Raw genomic sequence first — 21,124 nt, forward strand, 5'->3', positions numbered from 1 at the left:
TGGACCACTAGGGTCGGAATACATTTCGTTTAAGGCTAGGCGTATTCCCGCGATTAATTTTAATTTTTGTTGTGTGTTCGGCTCTGAACGATAGAATCCCACTCTTCTATCATGTGGATTGGAGGTTGGCGTCTTTCTGTACTTCCAATTCTGTGATGGTTGAGAGAGATTCTATCGTTGGAACCAATCACACCTAGTGTAAATGTATTGTGCACTAATCCGCTCTCTTTCAGGAGGAATTACGTGGACCAATCAAGACTTCGTCTGAAGAAAGAAGAAACGTGAAAACATCACCTTATGGAGAATGGACACTTTACAATGATGAATAGACGTACGTCAAGAATAACCGAAGTCATAGGGTTAGATTTGGACCCCTAGGGTCGGAATTTATTGCGTTTAAGGCTAGGCGTATTCCCGCGATTAATTTTAATTTTTGTTGTGTGTTCGGCTCTGAACGATAGAATCCCACTCTTCTATCATGTGGATTGGAGGATGGCTTCTTGCTGTTCTTTCAATTCTGTGATGGTTGAGAGAGATTCTATCGTTGGAACCAATCACACCTAGTGTAAATGTATTGTGCACTACTCCGCTCTCTTTCAGGAGGAAACACGTGGACCAATCAAGACTTCGTCTGAAGAAAGAAGAAACGTGAAAACATCACAAAATGGAGAATGGACACATTACAATGAAGAATAGACTTATGTTAAGAAGATTCGAAATCATAGGGTTAGATTTGGACCCCTAGGGTCGGAATACATTTCGTTTAGGGCTAGGTGTATTCCCGCGATTAATTTTAATTTTTGTTGAGTGTTCGGCTCTGAACGATAGAATCCCACTCTTCTATCATGTGGATTGGAGGTTGGCTTCTTGCTATTCTTCCAATTCTGTGAAGGTTGAGAGAGATTCTATCGTTGGAACCTATCACACCTAGTGTAAATGTATTGTGCACTAATCCGCTCTCTTTCAGGAGGAATTACGTGGACCAATCAAGACTTCGTCTGAAGAAAGAGGAAACGAGAAAACAACACTTTATGGAGAATGGACTCATTACAATGAAGAATAGACTTATGTCAAGAAGATGCGAAGTCATAAGATTAGATTTGGACCCCTAGGGTTGGAATACATTGCGTTTAAGGCTAGGTGTATTCCCGCGATTAATTTTAATTTTTGTTGTGTGTTCGGCTCTGAACGATAGAATCCCACTCTTCTATCATGTGGATTGGAGGTTGGCGTCTTGCTGTAATTCCAATACTGTGATGGTTGAAAGAGATTCTATCGTTGGAACCAATCACACCTAGTGTAAATGTATTGTGCACTAATCCGCTCTCTTTCAGGAGGAATTACGTGGACCAATCAAGACTTCGTCTGAAGAAAGAAGAAACGTGAAAACATCACCTTATGGAGAATGGACACATTACAATGAAGAACTTTCTTACGTCAAGAAAATACGAAGTCATAGGGTTAGGTTTGGACCCCTAGGGTCGGAATTTATTGCGTTTAAGGCTAGGCGTATTCCCGCGATTAATTTTAATTTTCTTTGTGCGTTCGGTTCTGAACGATAGAATCCCACTCTTCTATCATGTGGATTGGAAATTGGCGGCTTGCTGTACTTCCAATTCTGTGATGGTTGAGAGAGATTCTATCGTTGGAACCAATCACACCTAGTGTAAATGTATTGTGCACTAATCCGCTCTCTGTCAGGAGGAATTACGTGGACCAATCAAGACTTCGTCTGAAGAAGGAAGAAACGTGAAAACATGACCAAATGGAGATTGGACACATTACAATGAAGAATAGACTTATGTCAAAAAGATTCGAAGTCATAGGGTTAGATTTGGACCCCTAGGGTCGGAAAACATTTCGTTTAAGGCTAGGCGTATTCCCGCGATTAATTTTAATTTTTGTTGTGTGTTCGGCTCTGAACGATAGAATCCCACTCTTCTATCATGTGGATTAGAGGTTGGCGTCTTGCTGTACATCCAATTCTGTGATGGTTGAGAGAGATTCTATCGTTGGAACCAATCACACCTAGTGTAAATGTATTGTGCACTAATCCGATCTCTTTTAGGAGGAATTACGTGGACCAATCAAGACTTCGTCTGAAGAAAGAAGAAACGTAAAAACCTCACCTTATGGAGAATGGACACTTTACAATGAAGAATGGACGTACGTCAAGAATAACCGAAGTCATAGGGTTAGATTTGGACCCCTAGGGTCGGAATACATTTCGTTTAAGGCTAGGCGTATTCCCGCGATTAATTTTAATTTTTGTTGTGTGTTCGGCTCTGAACGATAGAATCCCACTCTTCTATCATGTGGATTGGAGGTTGGGTACTTGCTGTTCTTCCAATTCTGTGATGGTTGAGAGAGATTCTATCGTTGGAACCTATCACACCTAGTGTAAATGTATTGTGCACTAATCCGCTCTCTTTCAGGAGGAATTACGTAGACCAATCAAGACTTCGTCTGAAGAAAGAGGAAACGAGAAAACAACACTTTATGGAGAATGGACTCATTACAATGAAGAATAGACTTATGTCAAGAAGATGCGAAGTCATAAGATTAGATTTGGACCCCTAGAGTCGGAATACATTGCGTTTAAGGCTAGGTGTATTCCCGCGATTAATTTTTATTTTTGTTGTGTGTTCGGCTCTGAACGATAGAATCCCACTCTTCTATCATGTGGATTGGAGGTTGGCGTCTTGCCGTACTTCCAATTCTGTGATGGTTGAGAGAGATTCTATCGTTGGAACCAATCACACCTAGTGTAAATGTATTGTGCACTAATCCGCTCTCTTTCAGGAGGAATTACGTGGACCAATCAAGACTTCGTCTGAAGAAAGAAGAAACGTGAAAACATCACCTTATGGAGAATGGACACATTATAATGAAGAATAGACTTATGTCAAGAAGATGCGAAGTCATAGGGTTAGATTTGGACCCCTAGGGTCGGAATTTATTGCGTTATGGCTAGGCGTATTCCCGCGATTAATTTTAATTTTTGTTGTGTGTTCGGCTCTGAACGATAGAATCCCACTCTTCTATCATATGGATTGGAGGTTAGCGTCTTGCTGTTTTTCCAATTCTGTGTAGGTTGAGAGAGATTCTATCGTTGGAACCAATCACACCTAGTGTAAATGTATTGTGCACTAATCCGCTCTCTTTCAGGAGGAATTACGTGGACCAATCAAGACTTCGTCTAAAGAAAGAAGAAACGTGAAAACATCACCTTATGGAGAATGGACACATTACAATGAAGAATAGACGTACGTCAAGAATAACCGAAGTCATAGGGTTAGATTTGGACCTCTAGGGTCGGAATTTATTGCGTTGAAGGCTAGGCATATTCCCGCGATTAATTTTAATTTTTGTTGTGTGTTCGGCTCTGAACGATAGAATCCCACTCTTCTATCATGTGGTTTGGAAATTGGCATCTTGCTGTACTTCCAATTCTGTGATGGTTGAGAGAGATTCTATCGTTGGAACCAATCACACCTAGTGTAAATGTATTGTGCACTAATCCGTTCTCTTTCAGGAGGAATTACGTGGACCAATCAAGACTTCGTCTGAAGAATAAAAAAAGAAACGTGAAAACATCACCTTATATAGAGTGGACACATTACAATGAAGAATAGACGTACGTAAAGAATAACCGAAGTCATAGGGTTAGTATTGGACCCCTAGGGTTGGAATACATTGCGTTTAAGGCTAGGCGTATTCCCGCGATTAATTTTAATTTTTGTTGTGTGTTCGGCTCTGAACGATAGAATCCCACTCTTCTATCATGTGGATTGGTGGTTGGCGTCTTGCTGTTTTTCCAATTCTGTGATGGTTGAGAGAGATTCTATCGTTGGAACCAATCACACATAGTGTAAATGTATTGTGCACTAATCCGCTCTCTTTCAGGAGGAAACACGTGGACCAATCAAGACTTCGTCTGAAGAAAGAAGAAACGTGAAAACATCACCAAATGGAGAATGGACACATTACAATGAAGAATCGACTTATGTTAAGAAGATTCGAAGTCATAGGGTTAGATTTGGACCCCTAGGGTCGGAATACATTTCGTTTAAGGCTAAGCGTATTCCCGCGATTATATTTAATTTTTGTTGTGTGTTCGGCTCTGAACGATAGAATCCCACTCTTCTATCATGTGGATTGGAGGTTGGCTTCTTGCTGTTCTTCCAATTCTGTGATGGTTGAGAGAGATTCTATCGTTGGAACCTATCACACCTAGTGTTAATGTATTGTGCACTAATCCGCTCTCTTTCAGGAGGAATTACGTACACCAATCAAGACTTCGTCTGAAGAAAGAGGAAACGAGAAAACAACACTTTATGGAGAATGGACTCATTACAATGAAGAATAGACTTATGTCAAGAAGATGCGAAGTCATAAGATTACATTTGGACCCCTAGGGTCGGAATACATTGCGTTTAAGGCTAGGTGTATTCCCGCGATTAATTTTTATTTTTGTTGTGTGTTCGGCTCTGAACGATAGAATCCCACTCTTCTATCATGTGGATTGGAGGTTGGCGTCTTGCTGTACATCCATTTCTGTGATGGTTGAGAGAGATTCTATCGTTGGAACCAATCACACCTAGTGTAAATATATTGTCCACTAATCCGCTCTCTTTCAGGAGGAATTACGTGGACCAATCAAGACTTCGTCTGAAGAAAGAAGAAACGTGAAAACATCACCTTATGGAGAATGTACACATTATAATGAAGAATAGACTTATGTCAAGAAGATGCGAAGTCATAGGGTTAGATTTGGACCCCTAGGGTCGGAATTTATTGCGTTTAAGGCTAGGCGTATTCCTGCGATTAATTTTAATTTTTGTTGTGTGTTCGGCTCTGAACGATAGAATCCCACTCTTCTATCATATAGATTGGAGGTTAGCGTCTTGCTGTTTTTCCAATTCTGTGTAGGTTGAGAGAGATTCTATCGTTGGAACCAATCACACCTAGTGTAAATGTATTGTGCACTAATCCGATCTCTTTCAGGAGGAATTACGTGGACCAATCAAGACTTCGTCTGAAGAAAGAAGAAACGTGAAAACATCACCAAATGGATAATGGACACATTAAAATGAAGAATAGACTTGTGTTAAGAAGATTCGAAGTCATAGGGTTAGATTTGGACTCCTAGGGTCGGAATACATTTCGTTTAAGGCTAGGCGTATTCCCGCGATTAATTTTAATTTTTGTTGTGTGTTCGGCTCTGAACGATAGAATCCCACTCTTCTATCGTGTGGATTGGAGGATGGCTTCTTGCTGTTCTTCCAATTCTGTTAAGCTTGGGAGAGATTCTATCGTTGGAACCAATCACACCTAGTGTAAATATATTGTGCAATAATCCACTCTCTTTCAGGAGGAATTACGTGGACAAATCAAGACTTCGTCTGAAGAAAGAAGAAACGTGAAAACATCACCTTATGGAGAATGTACACATTAAAATGAAGAATAGACGTACGTCAAGAATAACCGAAGTCATAGGGTTAGATTTGTACCCCTAGGGTCGGAATTTATTGCGTTTAAGGCTAGGCGTATTCCCGCGATTAATTTTAATTTTTGTTGTGTGTTCGGCTCTGAATGATAGAATCCCACTCTTCTATCATGTGGATTGGAGGATGGCTTCTTGCTGTTCTTTCAATTCTGTGATGGTTGAGAGAGATTCTATCGTTGGAACCAATCACACCTAGTGTAAATGTATTGTGCACTAATCCGCTCTCTTTCAGGAGGATTTACGTGGACCAATCAAGACTTCGTCTGAAGAAAGAAGAAACGTGAAAACATCACCAAATGGAGAATGGACACATTACAATGAGGAATAGACTTATGTTAAGAAGATTCGAAGTCATAGGGTTAGATTTGGACCCCTAGGGTCGGAATACATTTCGTATAAGGCTAGGTGTATTACCGCGATTAATTTTAATTTTTGTTGTGTGTTCGGCTCTGAACGATAGAATCCCACTCTTCTATCATGTGGATTGGAGGTTGGCGTCTTGGTGTACATCCAATTCTATGATGGTTGAGAGAGATTCTATCGTTGGAACCAATCACACCTAGTGTAAATGTATTGTGCACTAATCCGCTCTCTTTCAGGAGGAATTATGTGGACCAATCAAGACTTCGTCTGAAGAAAGAAGAAACGTGAAAAGATCACCTTATGGAGAATGGACACATTATAATGAAGAATAGACTTATGTCAAGAAGATGCGAAGTCATAGGGTTAGATTTGGACCCCTAGGGTCGGAATTTATTGCGTTTTAGGCTAGGCGTATTCCTGCGATTAATTTTAATTTTTGTTGTGTGTTCGGCTCTGAACGATAGAATCCCACTCTTCTATCATATGGATTGGAGGTTAGCGTCATCCTGCTGTACTTCCAATTCTGTGATGGTTGAGAGAGATTCTATCGTTGGAACCTATCACACCTAGTGTAAATGTATTGTGCACTAATCCGCTCTCTTTCAGGAGGAATTACGTGGACCTATCAAGACTTCGTCTGAAGAAAGAAGAAACGTGAAAATATCAACAAATGGATAATGGACACATTACAATGAAGAATAGACTTATGTTAAGAAGATTCGAAGTCATAGGGTTAGATTTGGACCCCTAGGGTCGGAATACATTTCGTTTAAGGTTAGGCGTATTCCCGCGATTAATTTTAATTTTTGTTGTGTGTTCGGCTCTGAACGATAGAATCCCACTCTTCTATCTTGTGGATTGGAGGATGGCTTCTTGCTGTTTTTCCAATTCTGTGATGCTTGGGAGAGATTCTATCGTTGGAACCAATCACACCTAGTGTAAATGTATTGTGCACTAATCCGCTCTCTTTCAGGAGGAATTACGTGGACCAATCAAGACTTCGTCTGAAGAAAGAAGAAACGTGAAAACATCACCAAATGGAGAATGGACACATTAAAATGAAGAATAGACGTACGTCAAGAATAACCGAAGTCATAGGGTTAGATTTGGACCCCTAGGGTCGGAATTTATTGCGTTTAAGGCTAGGCGTATTCCCGCGATTAATTTTAATTTTTGTTGTGTGTTCGGCTCTGAACGATAGAATCCCACTCTTCTATCATGTGGTTTGGAAATTGGCGTCTTGCTGTACTTCCAATTCTGTGATGGTTGAGAGAGATTCTATCGTTGGAACCAATCACACATAATGTAAATGTATTGTGAACTAATCCGCTCTCTATCAGGAGGAATTACGTGGACCAATCAAGACTTCGTCTGAAGAAAGAAGAAACGTGAAAACATCACCTTATGGAAAATGGACACATTACAATGAAGAATAGACGTACGTAAAGAATAACCGAAGTCATAGGGTTAGTATTGGCCCCCTAGGGTTGGAATACATTGCGTTTAAGGCTAGGCGTATTCCCGCGATTAATTTTAATTTTTGTTGTGTGTTCGGCTCTGAACGATTGAATCCCACTCTTCTATCATGTGGATTGGAAATTGGCGTCTTGCTGTACTTCCAATTCTGTGATGGTTGAGAGAGATTCTATCGTTGGAACCAATCACACCTAGTGTAAATGTATTGTGCACTAATCGGCTCTCCTTCAGGAGGAATTACGTGGACCAATCAAGACTTCGTCTGAAGAAAGAAGAAACGTGAAAACATCACCTTATGGATAATGGACACATTACAATGAAGAATAGACGCACGTCAAGAAGATTCGAAGTCATAGGGTTAGATTTGGACCCCTTGGGTCGGAATTTATTGCGTTTAACGCTAGGCGTATTCCCGCGATTAATTTTAATTTTTGTTGTGTGTTCGGCTCTGAACGATAGAATAACACTCTTCTATCTTGTGGTTTGGAGGTTGGCGTCTTGCTGTACTTCCAATTCTGTGATGGTTGAGAGAGATTCTATCGTTGGAACCAATCACACCTAGTGTAAATGTATTGTGCACTAATCCGCTCTCTTTCAGGAGGAATTACGTGGACCAATCAAGACTTCGTCTGAAGAAAGAAGAAACGTGAAAACATCACCTTATGGAGAATGGACACATTACAATGAAGAATAGACGTACGTAAAGAATAACCGAAGTCATAGGGTTAGTATTGGCCCCCTAGGGTTGGAATACATTGCGTTTAAGGCTAGGCGTATTCCCGCGATTAATTTTAATTTTTGTTGTGTGTTCGGCTCTGAACGATAGAATCCCACTCTTCTATCATGTGGATTGGAAATTGGCGTCTTGCTGTACTTCCAATTCTGTGATGGTTGAGAGAGATTCTATCGTTGGAACCAATCACACCTAGTGTAAATGTATTGTGCACTAATCCGCTCTCTTTCAGGAAGAATTACGTGGACCAATCAAGACCCTATCTGAAGGAAGAAGAAACGTAAGAACACCGACTTATGGAGAATGAACACATTACAATTAAGAGAGGACCTACGTGAAGTGGAATTGAAGTGATAGAAGTAGATTTTTTTATATTTCTCCATCCATTTACACTTGGATAAGTCGCGTCGTCGATTGAAGACAAATGAAATGAAAGGACAACAATTCTTCGTTGCAAAATGTGAGAATATTCAATATTGTTTCTTTATTTTTTTAAAAGTTATATCTAAGTGCAGTTTCAGTTTTTTTTGTAGCATTGTTTTTAATTTTCATATATTTTTTAATTTTCTTTTCTTTTAAGACTTGTTTAACCAAAAAATATCTTTTGATTTCTAAATTATAATGTGATGTTAATTTTTATGAATGAAATTTTAATATTTTTTTGAAAGAATTCATAATTTTTTTCTCCATCTTTAAAATATGAAATGGAAACGTTTTAGGGGCTTTTGAGTATGTTTTAATTATTCCCAAACGCCATAAGTAAAATACGATAGTCAAGGTATCAGCAGTGGATATTAATAGGTTAAATTATATATAGATTAAGGTAAAGCGTATGTCCATTGGGGTGATGTGAATTTGGCCGTATGTGGCACGTAATGATTTAATCTTTTGACGCTTTTTTTGGGCATGAGCTTTCTGTGGGTACTCTAGTCATGTTGATTTTAAGGCTTTTTTTTGTTGGAACCAATGTCATCCAGTGGATTAAATGTATGTAATGGTCCTTCCTATAGCTGCCAGCAAGAAGTGGACCGACCAAGAAGTCAACTTGAGATAGAAGAAACGAAGGAAACACTAATAGACCATTGAAAAAGGAACTATACTTAGCTGGAAAAGGTGTTGATTTGTATCCTGATAATCCGAAGCCCGCTAGTCAGAAGGATCTCTAACCCAGAAGACGTCGAATGAAGAAAGAAGATATAAGGTCTCACTTAGATCATGGTACATAATGTGAGTATTTCAACACTCTATTAATATTCCTTATAACCGTTTCATACCTATATACAGGGTATTACTGGCCCAATTTTACCAATCTATTATATTTTTACGACATTACAAGGCATCTTTTACCATTGAATTCATAAGCTTTTAGCTATGTGTAAAAAACAAGAGAAGAATGTATATTTTGCCACGATAAGTTTTGATTTTTAAAGACCGATCGCATAGTAACACGTTTGAATAAATTTTGATGGCATATTTCTCTCCATCGGCATTATGCTAACATTTCCCTAAACTTAAAGTTATATTTCTTATTGATTAAATACAACGTTGCTTTGATTCGAAGGTTTTTACTGATTTATTAAGAAATACTAAAAATTGCGAAATAGATTTGGCGATTAGTTATCTTATTCTTAAGTAGTTCAAGTGATAACTCTTTGAGTCCTCCCTCCTGCTCTAAGAAATTACATGGCAGTATGACTCTGTTGTTAAAGTAGGCATGATGTCATTTCAGGCCGGACGCACGGCCTTCCGGGCGGAGCCTTTCATTGGTGGGGCGAAGAGGAGCTTCAGAAGACTTTATCCTCACTTCTGTATTTTATGAATTTAATGTTGTACATTTGTCAAATGTAAAGGGTATTATGTATCATGGATGTAAATATGACCACTGTTACACTTACAATCCCTCGGACACTCGCCATCACCTCATTTTACACACTCGTAGGATACACATTGTGTGCTTGGATGCGAGTATTTAGGAGTGTGTATGAATGCATTGGTAGCTAACTAACGGATAGATTATTGGGTTTTAGTAGAACTAATAAGGTGTAGCCTATTGCACTAGTATATTCGTCTGTAATAACTAACCTGTGTGAATGTGTATGGTTTGAGTGGTTCTTGCTGCGTATGACTCACTATCAACACACGGCGAATTTACAAACATGTCACTTGCGTACATTTTATATATGTTATGTAATGACCTGGTATTGTTTATGTTGTAGAAATATCCTTTGTATGTGAACTTAAATTGAATGATTATATGTTTATGATGTAAGGCGGCCTGTGGAGGTTTTTACGGGTTTCCCTTCACCCCGGGCGAATGCCAGGCCAAATGCCACCCCCGTCGAAAAAATCATAAAAGCAATTGAAAAACATAAGTCTTGAAATTATTTTCCTTTCCATTGTTGAAATATTTTATGGAATCGATTAATATATTAGTTTGTATATGTCTAGAAAAGAATGCCCAAAGTGAATTTGTAATTTAAATGTGTGTTTAAAATTAATGTTTAAAATTAAATTGATCTTGTTCATATAGTTTTAAATGTAGTTATCTTTTTCTTCCGACACTAATAAATATTGATTTTGCCATTAATTTTATCTTTAGAAAATACAAAATGAAAAAATATTAGTAATATTATGATAAATAAACGGGCATTATGATATTATAAATTATATATAAAATATCAACGAATGCTATTATATACCGGCGTCGGAGACAATGTAAAATGACATCCTTTTTGTTAAAATTTATTACCACCTTTCAAATTTTATAATTTTCGCTTCGGTTATTATCATTTAAGTCACTTCTATATAGCTTTGGTGTTGGATCGACTCATGACACTCAGGCTAGAGGCTAAGATAGGGATATTATGGATATTATAGGGATCTTAAATGGAATACCACAGAGAAACATGGAACCAAAGAGGGAGCGGATTTTGCACAGACCTTCAAGTTCTGGGAAACGTTCTTTAATCGCAGCGGCAAACTCACGATTATTTCCTGGTCCGGGATGGATCCCCTACTCCCCAAAAATTAGTAAAACTATTCACTTCTTCTGATGCACCTAAAGTTGGAATATAAAACCCTACGGAATCATCTGAGAGTGTAAATGTATCGACCTAAGTACGACGCATTGACAAGGGAAGTCAAAATTGAGCGTCGAAAAATTTCCACAGTGCCCATGAGAACATTTTCCCCTGTCCTTGGAGAAGGCTTTAGATGATAAATTTTTATCATCAAATCTAAATAGAAAATGCATTTTTTAAACAAGTTTTTATATAACAAGCATAAATGGAAATATATTCATGTAGCTAAAAATCAACAAGAGGTTACCTTTTTCGACAGCCAATATCTTATCTTGTTCACGAATTCTTGTTGAGACGTATTTGCAATTGTTCCAAAGAAAATATTTATAAGTTGACTCAATAGGCTACTAATATATCGATATTCCTTGCAGCCTTCATCATCAAGGATTCGATCCGTCTTAAATTCACTCCGAAATAACAGCTCATCCATTGACTAGGGGAATGGCTCTCCCCTTGAGGAAAAGTCGCCATAACAATATTTTTCCTTTTCATTGATATTAAAGAGGCATTGCAGATGATTGAAAAATGTCAACTTGGCGAGTAGGATGAAGGATGATTAACTTTTCGACATGTCTGTAGCATCACGGAATCCTTCGAAAAAGATGGTTCAACAGGAGGATCCCATGCAAAGGACCAATATATAAGTTGATGCGTGGACCGTTCAATAAATACTAGTTTTACTATTCAATAGTAATAGTAAATCTATCCATTAGCCCTACTTTGCATTGCATAGATTTCGACTGGCGATAGGTTTAAGCGAAGGCGAAACTTCGTCGCGGCGTTATCTCGTTTGTCGCGACTTAAATCTATTTTTTTATTCTCAATGCATTTACATAATACAGCTTTTCTAGTTGAACGATGTTTATTAATACTGAGTCATTCGACCAAATTCCATGTTTATTAATGGTCGAAAAACGGTGGAAACGAACGGTCGAAAAACGGTGATTAATGGTGGAAACAAGTCTTGCCATTGATTAACATGTATGGTCCCTCTGGCGCAGAAAAACGAGGTAAAGAAGGTTCTTTCCCCAGGGAACCTCAGCAAAGGCTGAAAGGTGCGTGTTCGTGATGGAGTTGACAGATAGCGGAGTTGTCTTTTCTCGTCCTTATAACCCTTTTTCGGAGTCGCCAGTGCATTGAGTAATGAAATCACTAAGATTTCCGTTTTCACATGTGTGGTCTCTTCCGCAACATATCACGTCTTAACCTTCTCATAACTTCTATAAAAACTCCCCTTTCACTATTTGTCCCTTGGGGATATGAAGGGTGCGTTCCTAAAGTAATGCAGTTATTTTCTGAAAGTAATTCATTGAACAGATTTGCAAAAACACTTAAGATTCTTCAAAGTACCTACCTTGGGCTTCTACACATTCTTGCAGTGACTCTTTTCTTGAACGGCACGCGCCCAGGAAGGCGTCTTCGGAGTCCTCTATCAGGGTCTCCGGAAAAAGAAGAGTTCCAGTTGGTTCCACGTTGTGGTTGGTTTTTCGGGTTGGCGGCCACCGAGAGCGTTGTGCGTCGTAGAACTCTTCCCGGTCCTCATTTAAGGCCTTTCACCACCTCGAAACTCGTTAGTAAGACAGAAAAGTCCCTGCAAGTCTCAAAAATCATTTTGTCAGTCTCCCCAAGAGATTTTTTCAGATAAGGACAAAACGTAATAATCGCGTAACGTTGCTCGATCGTAGCTTCCATTTTTTTCCTTGACACGGTCGGCGAGCAGAGGTTTACAAAAACTGGTGTCCTTCCGCTTCCACAGCTTGGAGAGCACTAAGACCGGTTTCGCAGCAAAGCCTGGGATAAGGCCCCCCAAATGCTCCAATTGTGCGATTCCACTCCGACTAATCGGATAAGGACGGGAAATTCACAGTACATAGAAAATAAAGAGAATACAAAAAACATGGTGGAAGGATTGGTGCTGGGATATGGACAGTTTACGGAGAAAGAATGAAATTGGTGTACTGGACAGGAAGGTTAAAACCCTGCCAGGAAGCAAAAAAATTAAATTCTGGGAAGCAATCAATGAAAAGTCAGGCACCATGTATATTTAACCTAAAGACATCAGAGACAGATGGAGAAAATTATCATGAAACTCGTATCGTGGAAAACTGTGCGAGTGATAGCTGATGAACTAAATTTATAAAAATCAACGTTGCACACTGTTTTAAGCAGACATGATGGATGGATCCTTCACCATGACAATGCACCTGCACATTCAGCGTTAATTGATCGCCAGTTTCTTGAAAAGAATTCAATCCCACACCTCAATCATTCTTCTTATTCTCCAGATCACAACCCCTTGCAGCAGTGTATAACCCCCTTATCCCATCGCCAAAGACTTGAAACTTTCGAAATCTATCAACTCATTTGCTGGCACCTCATAAAAATAAGCATCTTGTAATTCATTGCCGGATGATTAGTAAAAATCGACTAGGAAAACAATTGAGGAATCACATACAAATGATTACATTCCATTTTTTCCATCACAGCTCAATTCACGCCCTTATTATTATTGCACATCAATCAAAACATTAGTTTACGAAATTCAAATCGTGATAGAACATTAACATAGCCTCAGATAGGACATTTGTGCATAAATACATCCTTTCATAAATTACCAAGCTAAGGTTAAACTATCTCCACTAATATAACCTTTCGAATAATGCATAACAAAATTTGAATTGCATGAGTAAATGGACCCAGTTACTTTCAAACGATGCTAGTAGGATTTGTTCATATTCATTTTGAGTCAATGTGTAAAGTACCTTCACTGTAAATGGCGAAAAATGTTTGATTGTGGTCTTCTTGTGTTTTCCATTTGTAGTAGAAAATTTTAAGAAACACCATATCTCTTCTAAGTTCTGGTTTCAACTCGGCAACAAAATAAACCACTTAGTAGGTTAAAGAAAGCCTAATTTAACTTCAATCCTACAGCATTAAAGGCATATTTCATTCTTCCGCCTGAAAAGAAGTAAAATTCTTGAATCATTTCAAAAATGGCTAAATGTTTGAAACCATTTCATTTACACATCGTTAAATACCTTCTTTATATAACTTTATGTAATGGTTTGATAGGTTTATAAATTGGCAAGATATACCCTAATGCATAATGAATGAAAAATGGCTTTTATTTCTTTCAGCAACATGCTATTACAGAGCATTGCAAACAGAAAGATCAGTTTGGGCTTAACAAGCATAGGCAAACATATGTAGTTCATCACATAAGTAATGAAAACATTAATATCTTGAAATATAGAAAATAATGAAGATTTATTTTAGTGCTTAATGGAGTCCAGGAAAGATTTCAACAAAGAACAGTAAAGGAAAAAGTTAAAAAACTTATGTTGACTATAGGAGTAGACCGTAGAGAGAGGCAACATATTCAAAATACAAAAATAGTCATACACACTCTGAAGGTGTAGAGGGTGGATGCGAAGGATAGGCATTCATAGTCAGAGAAAAAAGATATTTGAGCATTATTCCCAATGGTGTATTTATCTATCAACTGGCGAAATACTAAGGAAAATTGGGGAATGTTGGCTGAGGAAGAAGTTAATTCAAGAATAAGTGGCTTAGATCAATAGATGATTAAGAACTGGTGAGCTTGGCAGTGAAAGGATTTCAGTTACTATAAAGTGCTTTTCAAGGACGAGACAAATGTATAGAATTGAAATTTATTGTAAGAATGCTTCCAACGATGTTTCAAAAGGAATTCAAAATGATAAAATTAACAGCAATTAATATTAGCTATCAATCGCAATCAAGTCAGAAATGGGATCAAAATTAATGACAGAAAATTAGCCATCAAAACTGAGCATGCATGGTACCTTTCCGGGTAAGTTTTCTCTTTCTAAGTGATTTTCCGCCACCGGAAACTAAAAATTTTCAAAAGATTAATATAAAGAGACCATTCTATTATTGGGGTAACCTGATAAAATCTTTTCTTGAACAGTAAAGACAAAGTTCTTCATTTTGGCGTAAGTTTACTGCATAAACTGTGATGTGAGTCCTATGTCATCTACATTGGCCAAACCGAGAGGAAGAATGATTGTAAGAGCACAAGACCTACTTCTTGAATAAAATCCGAGCCTCCCACTTTGCAAAATTCCTACTACAACCACATTAACTTATTTTCAAATTGTTACAATTGGAGAGGAAGGCGTAGATGTTTAATGCACTTGCATAATTAAAATTTCCAAGAATAATCTGTCCAACAGTGAGTTAGTCCCATTGCATTAATTCTACTTCTTGTGTTTCCTCTATTCCACCAATCCTATCTTCTCCTATTACTAACAAAATGTAACACAACTCCCGCCCACCCTGAGCAACCTTCAATGTCATTGCAACATTTGCAAGTTAAAACGATTCCCCTCCCATCCTCAAAATACTAGAATTAAAACAAAATCTCCTGTCAACTTCACCAGAAGATAATGCCATCCATCTAAACCTACATTGTGGAATAAGCAGTTTTATGTGAAAGTAAACAGTACTTATATCACAATAAAATTGTATGATCGTGAGCACTCTTAATGATCATTTACATGAAAACAAAGAAGATGCAGGAGCTCCTACAATAATGTGAAATGGAGAACTGCTTCCCAGTAGAGAAATCGATCCAGTTGGCCTAGCTGAAGAAGATTGTAACATTGACAACAAACCAAGAATTTATCAACTGTATTATATACCTATATCATCTCAAATGTCCTGCATAATATCTATTTGGTACTAAGAAGTCCTGACCTCAGCTAACGTTTCTCAGGGAATTGCAAGTACCCAAGGCCTCTTTATCAGAAAACGCTGGAATTATTCTGCCCTTTGTAGGCTTTGTGAAAACAAATGGGAAGGCAATTTCAGGATTCTTTGAGAAGTTTAATGTTCCAAAATCTACCGGGCATGAAGAAAGCAGTGACGATGTTATTCACCTGGGCGGAAGGAGCCCTTTGTTGCTTCAGTTGATCGATTGATATAGTTCCAGAATGTTTTGATGTAAATAGGTATTAAGTTTAATGAGGCTATTAAAAGTTATGAGGACGATCATGTGGCCATTGTTTCAGCAAATGGGATCATAAAGCATTTAAAACATATATGTGGAAAATACCATTTGGTATGAGAATTTTATGAAAAAGGTTTGGCGGGTCCCATTGTCCAAAATGCTTCACAGAAAGCATATAGTCTGACTAAATGCCTCAGTGGTGCACAATTTATTAAATTGTATGTTAATTTTGGAATTTAAAGATGAAAAGACTACATTGTCAAACAACTGATCCGCAATGATCTCTCGATGATACTTGTTATTTATTCTGAAGACAATATTTCTTTCAGGCTTCATTAAAATGATTCATCACTTGCATTTCAGAAAATTTATTTACTTATGTTATCCTGCGTTGCTTTTAATATAGTTGTGTATTATATAATGTATCCTGGTTTGCTTCATCAAGACATAGTTTTTAGGGTAGCATTTCAATGTAGTACATATTGTTTACTTCTAGTTGCATGTTCATGGTTTTTCATTGCATAAATGAGTCAAAAAACATACAAAACATAAACAAGTGAAAAAATTAGTTGTGGTGTACAGCGAAAGTAGGCAAGATATACTCCATATGCTCCCCAGGAAATAACCCGAAACAATCACATGAGCCCTTTTATTTCAGGAAACAAGATCCCTACCAATGTAAGAAGCAGGAGGGAATAAGAATAATAATCATTCAGCATATATTGTTTAGTATCATCAAGGGTAGACGTCGTTAAATAGTAAAAAGTACATAGTAAATTAAAAGAATGCGATAATAGGAATAGGATTCTCAAATATGACTTAGCAAAAACAGCCACTTACGGAAAAATGTCATAAAGAATAGACGAAAGTGATTTATCAAAGCTATTATATTAATATTTACTATTCTCTTTTATGCCTTCTTGAGACCAACTGTGCATGCAACAAAAGAGTCAAAAATGTAAAAGCCATGAGTATTAAAATTACGAGTAGTAACAATTATATTTCTTAAGGGCCAAATATACCGATATACTAGATCTTATGGATTCTCTACCATTGAACAGCAAAATAAAGAAATAAATAGGTACAAACCAATAAAACTTATGCTAAAATGATTTATATTCAATGATAGTGCTCCTTTTTAGAGCCATATTTTGATAATTGGTTGCCTATATGCCGAACAAGCTAAATACGGCATGAGTGATCACATTATTAGGAGTTTCTGCCCATTTTCAAAAGAATGGCTTTGTGGTGTAATAGATTGCATATTTGAGATTGAGGCTAGCTAGCCGGACTTTTAGGAGTCGATAAAACTTTAGAGATCGTGCGAAGACAATTTCACTGGAGCGGGTGTTATACAGACACCCAAGAGTATGTACAGAAATGTTTACCCTGCAGGAGAAGCTTCGCAAGCTCTCACGCCGAAATAAGTGCTTATAAGTTCGCATCTTGTTCATTAGGTTTAAGTGTTTCTATGCTTAGGATTATTAAGTGTACCCTGTGTTAAGTGTACCGAAAAGTAATTCATTAGTGATCTTGCTATGTTTGCCCATAAGCCAGCATTGGACTAATGGTTGATTGTTAACACGAACAATTTACGACTCGGAAGGAAAAACTCTCGTCGTAAATAACTTCGGAATCGTTTGGGATTCCAACGAAAGCGGTTATAAAATGTGATTTTTCTGTGTTAATTTTGAGTACTCTGTGAATATTTTAAGTTCATTAGGCAAATACATGCATATAAACAGAAGATTGTATAATATGTTCGGATAGGGGTTGCATTTTCTGGCAGGTACAGGATGCGCGAGTCAAAGATATCTCATAGGAGATTGCTCAATTGGCCGGTGACAAATGATTGGTCACTGCTGTAATACAAACATAAAAACTTCTCACTATGTAACAAATTTGTTTTCTCCCTCTCTCTCCCGGTATTCTTCCCAGCTCTCCCATGAAGCCAGATGACTCAGCGCTATGGTGATGCTAGCCGAGTACGGGGTTATAACACCTTCTATCCTTGCTCTCGGGCTTCTAAAAAAAGGCAATCCAGAGGGCGGAGCGAATGATTACACCAGGCTTGGTCTTTAAGGGTCTGAGGAAGTGATGTTCAACCCCTTTACAAGGTGGCTCACGTTAAAAGCGTGCGGCACCCTGGAAGGATTGCCCTGCTCGTCATTTTACCCATGCAACAAAAGGGTCAGATTTGTACGATTTTTGAGGCGCACCCCTTTCCGGTCCAATCAGTAAATGATGATCGAAATATTTAATTGACCCCAGATTCGTTTTATCTGGCGGTGAGTGATTTCAAAAGGCAATTTTTAAACAAAATCTCAGAGTTATGTTGTGCACATAATCAAGGCCCCCTATACAGGGGGCCTTGACCTTGAGGGTGGATTGATACAGGGGGCCAATGCCTGCCAGGATAAGTCGGCCGACACCAGAAAGATAATACTGTAAATATAGTGGATGTGTCTAATTCTCCGCTATTCCAAAATTTGTATTTTGACGAAAATAATTGTTGTTTTAAAGCGAAAAACTGATTGTGAAAAACCTTTCCTTCTTCTCTTGCTGATGAAAATTCTTGGTTTATGGTCAAGTGTTCAATTAATTTTTGTATTTTTAATTTGTGTATGTCATTTTCCTCGAATGGTTAGACCCTTGATTTTCTTTGCTGCTGGGGTAATGTCGCAAGTATGCGTCTTGGCACCCCATCCCTTGCTCCTCCAAATACCCTAAACGACCAAAGACACAATGTTTCAAGTATGCCACGGAATATTCCTTACCTGGCTCCTCCTAATCTCCCACGTGACTAAAGACAATGTTTCAAGAGAATTCCTCCCCCGCCTCCTAAATTGGCAATAAAAGCCCTGGTCGCGGGGCGAAAATGAGTGTGGCCTCAAATGGGGAAGGCGTAGTAAGATACGTAATACATGGCTTTGACCGCGGAATAGATGTCGAGCACATAAAAGAGGAGCTGAATGGGGCTAAAATCCCGTGTCCGTGCGTAAAGCCGATGAGCGAGAGAAGCGCAGACATCTACGTATCGACTGTAAACATAGGAAATAACTTCGACATTAAGAAAATCGAAGAAATAAAATATTTGTACCCACACTCTGTAACTCTATTAGCATTCAAATATAGCAAGCCCCAGAGATGCTCAGTGGATTGACCACTGAGCATCTCTTGACCTCAGCCTCAGTGGATTGACCACTTCTCATGTCTTGAGGTGCAGTAGCGGGAATCCATTGATGCTGTGTTACTCCAGTCCTTGCTTTTTGCCAGTAAATAGGATTCTGCTGAGAACGGCTTGGCTTTCGTCTCGCCGCGTTTCTCCTCGCGTTCTCTTCACCTCTTTCTTGGATTGTTGGTGGACCCCCTCTTCGCATGACGTCACCAGCACCTCCTGACATGCTTACGAAGCCGTAAGCACCCGGCCGCTCCGGGATGGCTCTGGTCGCAACGTATAGTCGCCCATCTTTGGAGAGGTGACTGAACTGGGGATCCTTTGGATGGTCTGCGGGCGATGGCTCGCCTCCTTCGATCAGTCTTGTGACCCAGTCGGGAATTTTGAAGGCGCATTCCTCTCCGGGTTGGCTTTCTTCAACTGTATGGTCCTCCCAATTGAAGCGGGTAACGGTTGGCGCTGGAGGGAGCGCCTCGTGCCCTTTCGTGGGACTACTGAGGTATATTCCCCTTAGATTCCCTTGAGTCATATCCAGAAGAAGGTTGACGAAGTGCGAGTTTCTGATTTTCATCTCCTCTAAGCTGCGGGGTTTTGTTCGGATCAAGAATTTGATCCATGCGCCCGCTTGTTTGCGCAGGGGTTTGGGAAGCTTATCGAGAGCCTTTTCTGCATGAGTAATACAGAAGAAATAATCATCCATGATTCTTTCATCTCCCGAAAATCGATTTCCGTAGGGAGCACCTCTTCCATTGCAGGATGCCATTATAGAAATTGTAGTAGTCAAGCACTAAATATTACATAAAGTGATAAAGAGGACCGAAAAGTTAACTGATCTTCTCAAATTCACCACTAATAGCTTTTTGAGTATCGGTAACCATGTATATATATATATACTGTCGGCAGCATTGTTGCGATATCTCCTTGGTTCCTATTGTTATTGTTTTCGTAAACATACATAAATGGACGCGTCAAAATAAATAAATAAAATATATATATATATAATAAATTAAGACCAATCAAAAAAATCCCGCATCCAACATTCAAGATATAGTCATACCCCCTTTTTATATTAGAAGATATTAGAAGGTATTAGAACCTTCCCTGGGGAACACCTGAAGTACCTTCTAATGCATTTGAGCCAACGCCATTTATGACTACGTGTGGGAAGGGTAGTATCGTTCCTTTAATGCAGTTCTAATGCAGTCACAAGTACGCTTTTTTATTTTGGCGTATTTTCATATTTTTTATTTTTGTCACTGATTGCGCGAGGAAAGAACAATTTTTTAATTTTGAAAAATAGGGCACATTAATTAATGTTGGGTCACTCTAGCCCTATTCGGTAAATGAAATGAACACTATCCTATGTGCCAGTAAGGCAAGTGTTCCACCCTTCTTCTGCTCCGCCATTCCCTCCTCCATTAAGTTCTGATGGTTTCATGCGAACGGTTCAATTATCTTCCGATACATGAATCTTCGTTTAACTCTTTTCAGTAATCCCTCCCAATCTTTCGATCAATCCTAAAATGAGTGCATCCATTTCTGATTTTTTCACGATCGATAACGGATCAGAATAACACCTTCCGACCCCGGTGGGGTTAAATATATTTGGATCAAAATTCATCTGGTGTGCAATCACCTCCCCCTGGCACACCCCCTAATTACTGGCTGGCACGGTTTCTAAAAAATGAAAAGAAAAATAAATAATCAGCCTCTGCCGATTACCACGCCGCTTTTAGCGTCGGAGGACACTCCAAATTTCTCCTCTGATAACTCGTTGAATATATTTAATGAAGCA

The sequence above is a fragment of the Hetaerina americana genome, unplaced genomic scaffold (genome assembly GCF_022747635.1).
Source record: "Hetaerina americana unplaced genomic scaffold, ioHetAmer1.1.p SCAF_55, whole genome shotgun sequence".
Lineage (NCBI taxonomy): Eukaryota > Metazoa > Arthropoda > Insecta > Odonata > Calopterygidae > Hetaerina > Hetaerina americana.